This window comes from Artemia sp. Qi Xiang Cuo, chromosome 14 (assembly GCF_049724085.1).
Source record: "Artemia sp. Qi Xiang Cuo chromosome 14, ASM4972408v1, whole genome shotgun sequence".
NCBI classification, from domain to species: Eukaryota; Metazoa; Arthropoda; class Branchiopoda; order Anostraca; family Artemiidae; genus Artemia; species Artemia sp. Qi Xiang Cuo.
In genome coordinates this window covers 36237305-36245083 of record NC_142807.1, presented here as the reverse complement: position 1 = coordinate 36245083, position 7779 = coordinate 36237305, and positions in this window count along the sequence as shown.

Genomic DNA, 7779 nt, shown 5'->3' with positions numbered 1-7779 from the left:
GTGTGTGTAAGTTTTTGTGTGTGTGTGTTTGTAAGTTTTTGTGCGTGTGTGTGTGAGTTTTTTGTTGTGTTCATGTGTAAGCTTTTGTGTGTGTGTGTGTGTGTGTGTGTAAGTTTTTGTGTGTGTGTGTGTAAGTTTTTGTGTGTGTGTGTGTAAGTTTTCGTGTGCATGTGTAAGTTTTTGTGTGTGTTTGTTTTGGCGTGTTTTTGTTTTTTTTCGTGTGTTTTTTTTTTCTTTTTTTGAGTGTGTTTGTGTGTTAGTTTTTTTGCGTGTGTGTGTGAGTTTTTTTGTGTTAATGTGTTAGTTTTTGTGTGTGGGTGTGTGTTTAAGTTTTTGTGTGTGTGTGTAAGTTTTTGCGTGTGTGTGTAAGTTTTTGTGTATTTGTGTTCATGTGTAATTTTTGTGTTTGTGTGTGTTTTTAAGTTTTTGTGTGTGTTTGTGTTTAAGTTTTTGTGTGCATGTAAGTTTTTGTGTGCAATTAAGTTTTCGCTTGCATGTGTAAGTTTTTGTGTGTGTGTAGGCTTTTGTGTGTGTAAGTTTTTGAGTGTGTGTGTTAGTTTTCGTGTGTGTGTGTGTAAGTTTGTGTGTGCGTTTTTGTGTGTGTGTGTGTTAGTTTTTGTGTGTGGGTTTTTGAGTTTTTTTTGTTTGCTTGTTTTTTTGTGGTTTGGTGTTGTTGGTGGGTAAAGTTGGTTTTTTTTGGTTAGGTGTTTCGTGTGTGTGTGAGTTTTCGTGTGTGTGTGTGTGTAAGTTTTGTGTGTGTGTGTGTGTGTGTATTTGGGTGTGTTCATGATAGTTTTTGAGTGCATGTAAGTTTTCGTGTGAATTTTTTTTTTTGTTTTTTTATGTGTGTGTGAAAGTTTTTGCGTTTGTGTGTGTAAGTTTTGGCGTGTGTGTGTAAGTTTTGGCGTGTGTGTGTAAGTTTTCATGTGTGTGTGTGTGTGTGTAAGTTTTTGTGTGTGTCTGTAAGTTTTTGTGCGTGTTTGTAAGTTTTTGTGCGTGTTTGTTATTTTTTGCGTGCATGTAAGTTTTTGAATGTGTGTGTAAGTTTTTTTGTGTGTGCTTGTTATTTTGTGTGTGTCTCAGATTTTTTTTGTGGATGTAAGTTTTGTTTGTGTGTTTGTTAGTTTTTGTGTGTGTGTGTGTGTTAGTTTTTTTGTCTTCTAGTTTTTTTTGTGTGTGTGTGTGTAAGTTTGTGTGTGTGTTTGTGTATGTGTGTGTAAGTTTTGGGGTGTGTGTGTTAGTTTTCGTGTGTGTGTGTTTGAGTTTTGTGTTTGTGTGTGTGTGTGTGTTATTTTTTGTGTGTGTGTGTGTTTGTGTTTTTTTGTTTTCATGTGTTTGTTTGTGTGTGTGTGTGTGTGTGTGTGTCATTTTTTGTGTGTGTTTAAGTTTGTGTGTGTGTTTGTTTGTTTTAGTGTTTTTTTGTGTTTATGTTTTGTGTGTGTGTGTGTGTAAGTTTTTGTGTGCATGTAAGTTTTTGTCTGCATGTAAGTTTTCGTGTGGTTGTGTAAGGTTTTTTGTGTGTGTGTGTGTGTGTTAGTTTTTGTGTGTGTGTGTGTATGATTTTGAGAGTTTCTGTCAGTTATCGTGTGTGTGTGTAAGTTTGCGTGTGTGTGTGTAAGTTTTTGTGTGTGAGTGTGTGTAAGTTTTTTTGTGTGTGTAAGTTTTTGTGTGCATGTATGGGGACCGGGGGAGGACCTTTGGGGCACAGGGAGGGCGTTTGGGGTTCCGGGGGCCCTTGAGGATTGCGTGGTCTTTTGGGAGCCCGGGGGACCTTTGGGGACCGGGGGAGCGCCTTTGGAAGCCCAGTGGACCTTTGGGGACCGGGGGAGGACCTTTGGGGGCCCGGGGGACCCTTGGGGGCTGGTTGGCCCTTTGGGAGCCGGGGGGACCTTTGAGGACCAGGGGAGGGCCTTTGGGGGTCTGAGGAGGGCGTTTGGAGGATAATATTTCGAAATTTTTACTTTTAGTTTACTTTTTGCGGCGCATCCCTGCGGCGCATTCCTGCGGCGCATTCCTGCGGCGCATCCCTGCGGCGCATTCCTGCAGCGTATCTCTGCGGCGCATCCCTGCGGCACATCCCTGCGGCGCATCCCTGCGGCGCATCGCTGCGGCGCATCCCCTGCGGTGCATCCCCTGCTGCGCATCCCCTGCGGCTCATCCCTGCGGCACATCCCTGCGGCGCTTCCCGGCGGCGCTTCCCCCGACCCGCGGCGCTTCCCCCTGCGGCGCATCCCCATGCGGCGCATTCCTGGCCCGCGGCGCTTCGGGGGCCCGGGGGACCTTGGGGGGCCGGGGGAGGGCCTGGGGGGCACCGGGAGGGCCTGTGGGGACCGGGGGAGGACCTTTGGGGGGCCCGGGGGACCCTTGGGGGCCGGTTGGCCCTTTGGGAGCCCGGGGGACCTTTGAGGACCAGGGGAGGGCCTTTGGGGGTCTGAGGAGGGCGTTCGGGGGATAACATTTCGAAATTTTTAGTTTACTTTTTGCGGCGCATTCCTTCGGCGCATCCCTGCGGCGCATTCCTGCAGAGTATCCCTGTAGTACATCCCTGTTTTATATCCCTGTGGTACATCCCTGTGATGCATCCCTGTTTCACCTCCCTGTAGTACATCCCCTGTGGCGCTTCCCCCGACCCGCGGTGCATCCCCCTGCGGCGCATCCCCATGCGGCGCATTCCTGGCCCGCGGCGCTTCTCGGGCCCGGGGGACCTTTGGGGGCTGGGGGAGGGCCTTTGGGGCACAGGGAGGGTCTTTGGGGGTCCGGGGGGGGGGGGGGGCAGTGGGGGGCCGGGGGGACATTTGGGGACTGGTGGCGGGCCTTTGGGACCCCGTTGGTCCTTTGGGAGCTCGATGGGCCTTTGGGGGGCCCGGGGATGGCCTTTGGGGGTCTGGGTGGGCCTTTGGGGACCGGTGGAGGGCCTTTGGGACCCCGTTGGTCCTTTGGGAGCCCGGGGGGCCTTTGGGGACCAGGGGAGGGCCTTTGGGGGTCTGAGGAGGGCGTTTGGGGGGCTGGGGCTCTTTGGGAGCTTGGGGGACCTTTGAGTACTGGGGGCTTCCTTCGGGGTTGGGGTGGGGGATTGGAACCCTTTGGGGTTGGGGTAGAGGACCTCACAACACTGTTCAAATGGAACTTGTGTATTATAACGACCACAGAGTTTCACCCTCAAATTCTCTTCTAAAACCTTTCCTAAAATCTTCTTTCAAAATGTCTCTAACTGTTTCGCCGAAATAGTTCCATAGCCTGTCTAAAACAGTTTCGCCCAAATAATCCCTAAACGTAATTTCAGCGTGTTCCTTTTGTTTTTGGCATCTCTGCGCTAATGCATTTCAAATTAATAAGAAACCTGATTCCCGCGCTAAAATAACTCATCGCTAAGATGTTTCTTGGAGAATTGTTTCCATGGCCTTTGGTTATTAATATCCTTTGGAGTTCGACCAAAAGAGTTGTTTCCGAGGCAATGACATTAATGACTTGGATCTATTCCTGGAGAATCGTTTCTAGGAAAAATTTTTAAAGTCTGACAGATGATGTCATTGGTTGATTGATCTGTCAAGAAAGGGGAATTTATTTGTTGTTTCTAAGGGAAATTATTGATTCACGATAGGTGAATTGAGGTCGACAGCACAGGTGTTCCAAGGTCGATGTTGTTGTTGTTGTAAGTGCACGCTCTCAGCGAATGTCAAGGTCGATGTTGTTGTTGTTGACACACTTTGATTACCTTGGAAATTTAGGTCATTGACCCCATTAACCACGTGTTCTCCCAAGGGAGGCTATGCCCATATTTGGGGTGCAAAAAAGTTATAGGTGGCAGCAGGGGTGAGGGACACGAGTCAATAAGGCCCTTCTACTGTTGTTTATACTTCCAAGATTGTTCAAGATGCAGATAGTTTTCAGCAAAGCGTCAATGACGCAGGAGGTTTCAGACTTTTACAGTGAGAGAAGGAGGTGATACCCAAACTCTTGTTTAGAGTGATTTTTGTTCGTTTCAAGCTTGATTTGCATATTCAATTTAAGTTTCAATCGTTTTAAGATTTATTTATTCATTTAAATTAATTTCCGTTTTATGTTTGTTTGCATTGATTATTAGTCTAATTTCTGTTCTTTTTCAGTTTCATTTATACTTCAATAGGAAAACAAACTTTTTCGTTTGAAGCTTGATGCTTAAGTTCAATTAAAGCTTTACTCTTTTCAAGATCTATTTATTTATTTATATTATTACTTATTGTATGTTTTTGCTATGATTGTTTGTTTAATTACTGAACGTTTTGGGTTTCATTTATTCCTTAATAGTAATTTCTGGTCGTGTTGAGTTTGAATTTTAAAAGGTATTCGTATATGCTGAACTTAAGTTTAAAATGGCCTTTACTTTTATTTGAAAAACTTATTTTTAGGAAATTTTTTTCTTAACTAATCCCAGGAAAGGTTAATGGCATTCAGGTAAAATTTTTGGAAATGTCGAGGAAGGGGGTGAAATAAATTAAAAACCGCTATTTAGAACTGTTGAATTAGAATCGAACATTTTTAAGCCAGAGTCATGAAAAATTGGAGAAAAATGTATTATTATTGACCAAAAACAAAACTTTTGACAATAAAAAACAAACAGAAATTAATTAGAAAAAAGTTAAAAAAAAAAGTTTTTCAAAGAAACGTAAAGAACCATATTACACTTAAAACCAGTAGACATAAATTCCTCTAATAATTCAAACTCAAAATGACCAAAATTTACTATTAAAGAATAAATGAAACCCAAAACAAACATAATCTTAAATAAACCGTAAGATAAAACATAGAGATAACAGGTACTAATTCAGATGAATAAATAAATTTTAAAACGAGTAAAAATTAACTTGAATGTTCAAGTCAAAATAAAAACGAACAAAAATTATTATAAAGAGGGGTGTGGCTACTTCCTTTTCCCCCTTCCTTAATCGTGAAAGTGTAAAGCTTGGTGCGGGATTTGCACTTTATTGAAAACGAAATATAACAATATATTTTACACATACCAAAACAATATATTTCATTTATATTTACAACATTGGAAATGAAAATGAAGATTACAGTGTTACAAAATTTTGAATTGCTTAATTTCAGGGATTTCATTAGTTGTTTCCAGTCATCTAGGCTATTAAAATAATTATAGTGAGTTCATATTTTTTAGCCGTCGATTTTTTGAAAAACAAAAGCACAGTGTTTAAGATACATAAAATTTTCAACCAAAGGCAAATGACGTAACAAGCTTTTGACTTTCAAGGAGGCACACTTGTGCCTCTTTAAAGAGGTGACCCACCACAATGTTAAGCGATTTCCGGTCCTAGCGGTCGCAGAGAGACAGCAATGATCGCATTTTGCAGCCCAAGCTCCAACTAATAAACGTGCAAAATTTCACCCCCCCCTCGACTTTATCTTCATGGGTAAAAGTGGGCCGGAAGTTTCGACCCTCCGACCACAGCCCCCCTTTAACGTTGTCCGATTGGACTGAAATTTAGAGGTTAAGATTTTCTAGGGCCCGGAAGCTTATCCTCGAAATTTCAGCTCAATCCGATCACACCTTCCCTGTTTTCCAAAAAACAAATCTAGCCACTTAAAGTTCATTTCTCTTTTTTTTTTATCAGCCACGCCTACAGGCCACAGTTGGCAACGAATCCAGGTGAATGAGGACTCATTCGAAGTGGAATTTGACCTAAAAGGGCCTTTTGATATTTTCAGACCGAAAAAATATCCCCCGAATTTACATTTACGAAAAATCTCGTTTTCCTATAAGAGCCCATGTTAATTTTTCCCACCACAGCCCCCCTTTAACGTTGTCTGATCCGGCTGAAATTTAGAGGATAAGCTTTTCTGGGGCCTGGGAACTTATCCTCAAAATTTCGGCTCAATCCGATCCTTCCTTCCCTATTTTCCAAAAACCAAATATCAAGTTTTGTGGGGATTTACTTGCGTCAAAAATAGATACAAGAGACTAAAACAATATAACAAGTGTCCCTGTGGTACAATGGTCGCTGTTCCTGACTGCTAGATGGAAGAATCGGGTTCGATTCCCTGTCAGAGAAAATTTTTTATATACTGAATTTAAAGTTTAAAAAAGAAACTCAGTTTCTTTTTTAAATCCAATCTATTAAATCCTTCGGCTCAACAGGCGTCTCCAGAAGAATATCACAGTCAGCCTTCAGGTTACAGGTAAGTCTCCACTGCTTTGATAACATGCCACATACCCGCATGCTCGAAAAAAAGTTGAAAAAGAAAATCTTACTGTGCATTTGATTTGAGTATTCAGGAATTAAAAGCCTTAACACAAGAATCTTCAAAAGTGGGGGGTTTGGGAGGCAGCAGCCCCCCATCTTTAAATCCTGAAAAGATCATTTAACAGTTAGTCAAGTAATAACCATTTACAAACTGTACAAAAGCCGGCCCAAATTATTGGAAAAAACTACGTTTTCTAAAGAGTTAAAGAGGCTTGAGTCGAAGGTCCGAACCTTTAAACTTGCAGGGATTAGGAGGTCCAGTTGGGGGGCGGGAGCCCCCCAAATCCCCTCTTCCGTATATGAAAGGGGCTGTGCCCTCCTCAACGCCTCGCTCTTTACGCTTAAGTTTGACTTTCTCACAACTCTTTCTTTTAAACAATAAAAACTTTAGCGTAAGATCTTGATCAGTGTTTTGGGGAGGTTGCGTCTAAAAAGGGCAGGGTAGAAGGCTTGTAGCCTTCCAATTACTTTTAACATCCCCTTGAGCATACCCCGTAAATTTCGGAGAGCAACCAGCTCCCTTCTAAAGATATCTGATCAAATTTTGAAATAGACGTCTGGTTCAAAATAGTCAAAAAGTCTAATAACTACACCTGTTGGGATGACATAGCGCTCCACAACCCCTGGGACACGTGTTGCGAGTTATATAGGTTGCCCATTGCTTATGTATGAGGTTGGTCATTGGGAAATGTGCTCAAGTTTGATTCTGAGTTTCCATAATAGCTAAGTGCAATAGGGTAAAACTTTTGGAAAGGTTGAGGGAAATGTCAAACAAAATCAAAACACACTGGATGCAGGAGGGTTGTTCAAAGGGCAAAACAGTAATATCTAAGGAAAGGCTAAGGGTATTGAGTTTGAACTTTAAAGGAATGCTGAGAGGGCTGATGAAAAAGAACTGACCCCCTTCGTTTTGTAATTTGAGGCACCCCCTTAACACACGATAGAAATCTTAAAACATCATTTTTCTCAAAATAATCACAAAATCTAAGAGCGATCCCGCGTAAGATGCCATGGTTGACAGCCCCGGGACAAGGAATGTAAATTATACAATTTGTCCATGTTTCAGATGTATGAGTAGGAACCTAACATGAGTTCCGAACAGTACATAATTTATGAAGGTTTTTATGGTTTTTCTAACTGAGGATGTTTTTTCATGGTTTTTCTCACTTTGATGTTTTTTCATGGTTTTTCTCACTGAGGATGTTTTTTCATGGTTTTTCTCACTGTTTGATGGATGTCAACATAAGTTCAACAACATAGCTGAATATAAACATCTGGTTATTGGATGTTTCTTGGATGGTTATGAGTGTTGGTCAATTTATTTGTTGTTTTCTTGGATTTCAACATAAGTTCACATCAACAATTGCTGGATGTAGACATCTGGTTATTGGATGATTGTTTGATGGTTATATGTGTTGGTCAATTTATTTCTTGTTTTCTTTGGATGTCAACATAAGTCCAACAACAACATTTGCTGGATGTAGACATCTGGTTATTGGATGTTTCTTGGATGGTTATGAGTGTTTGTCAATTTATATGT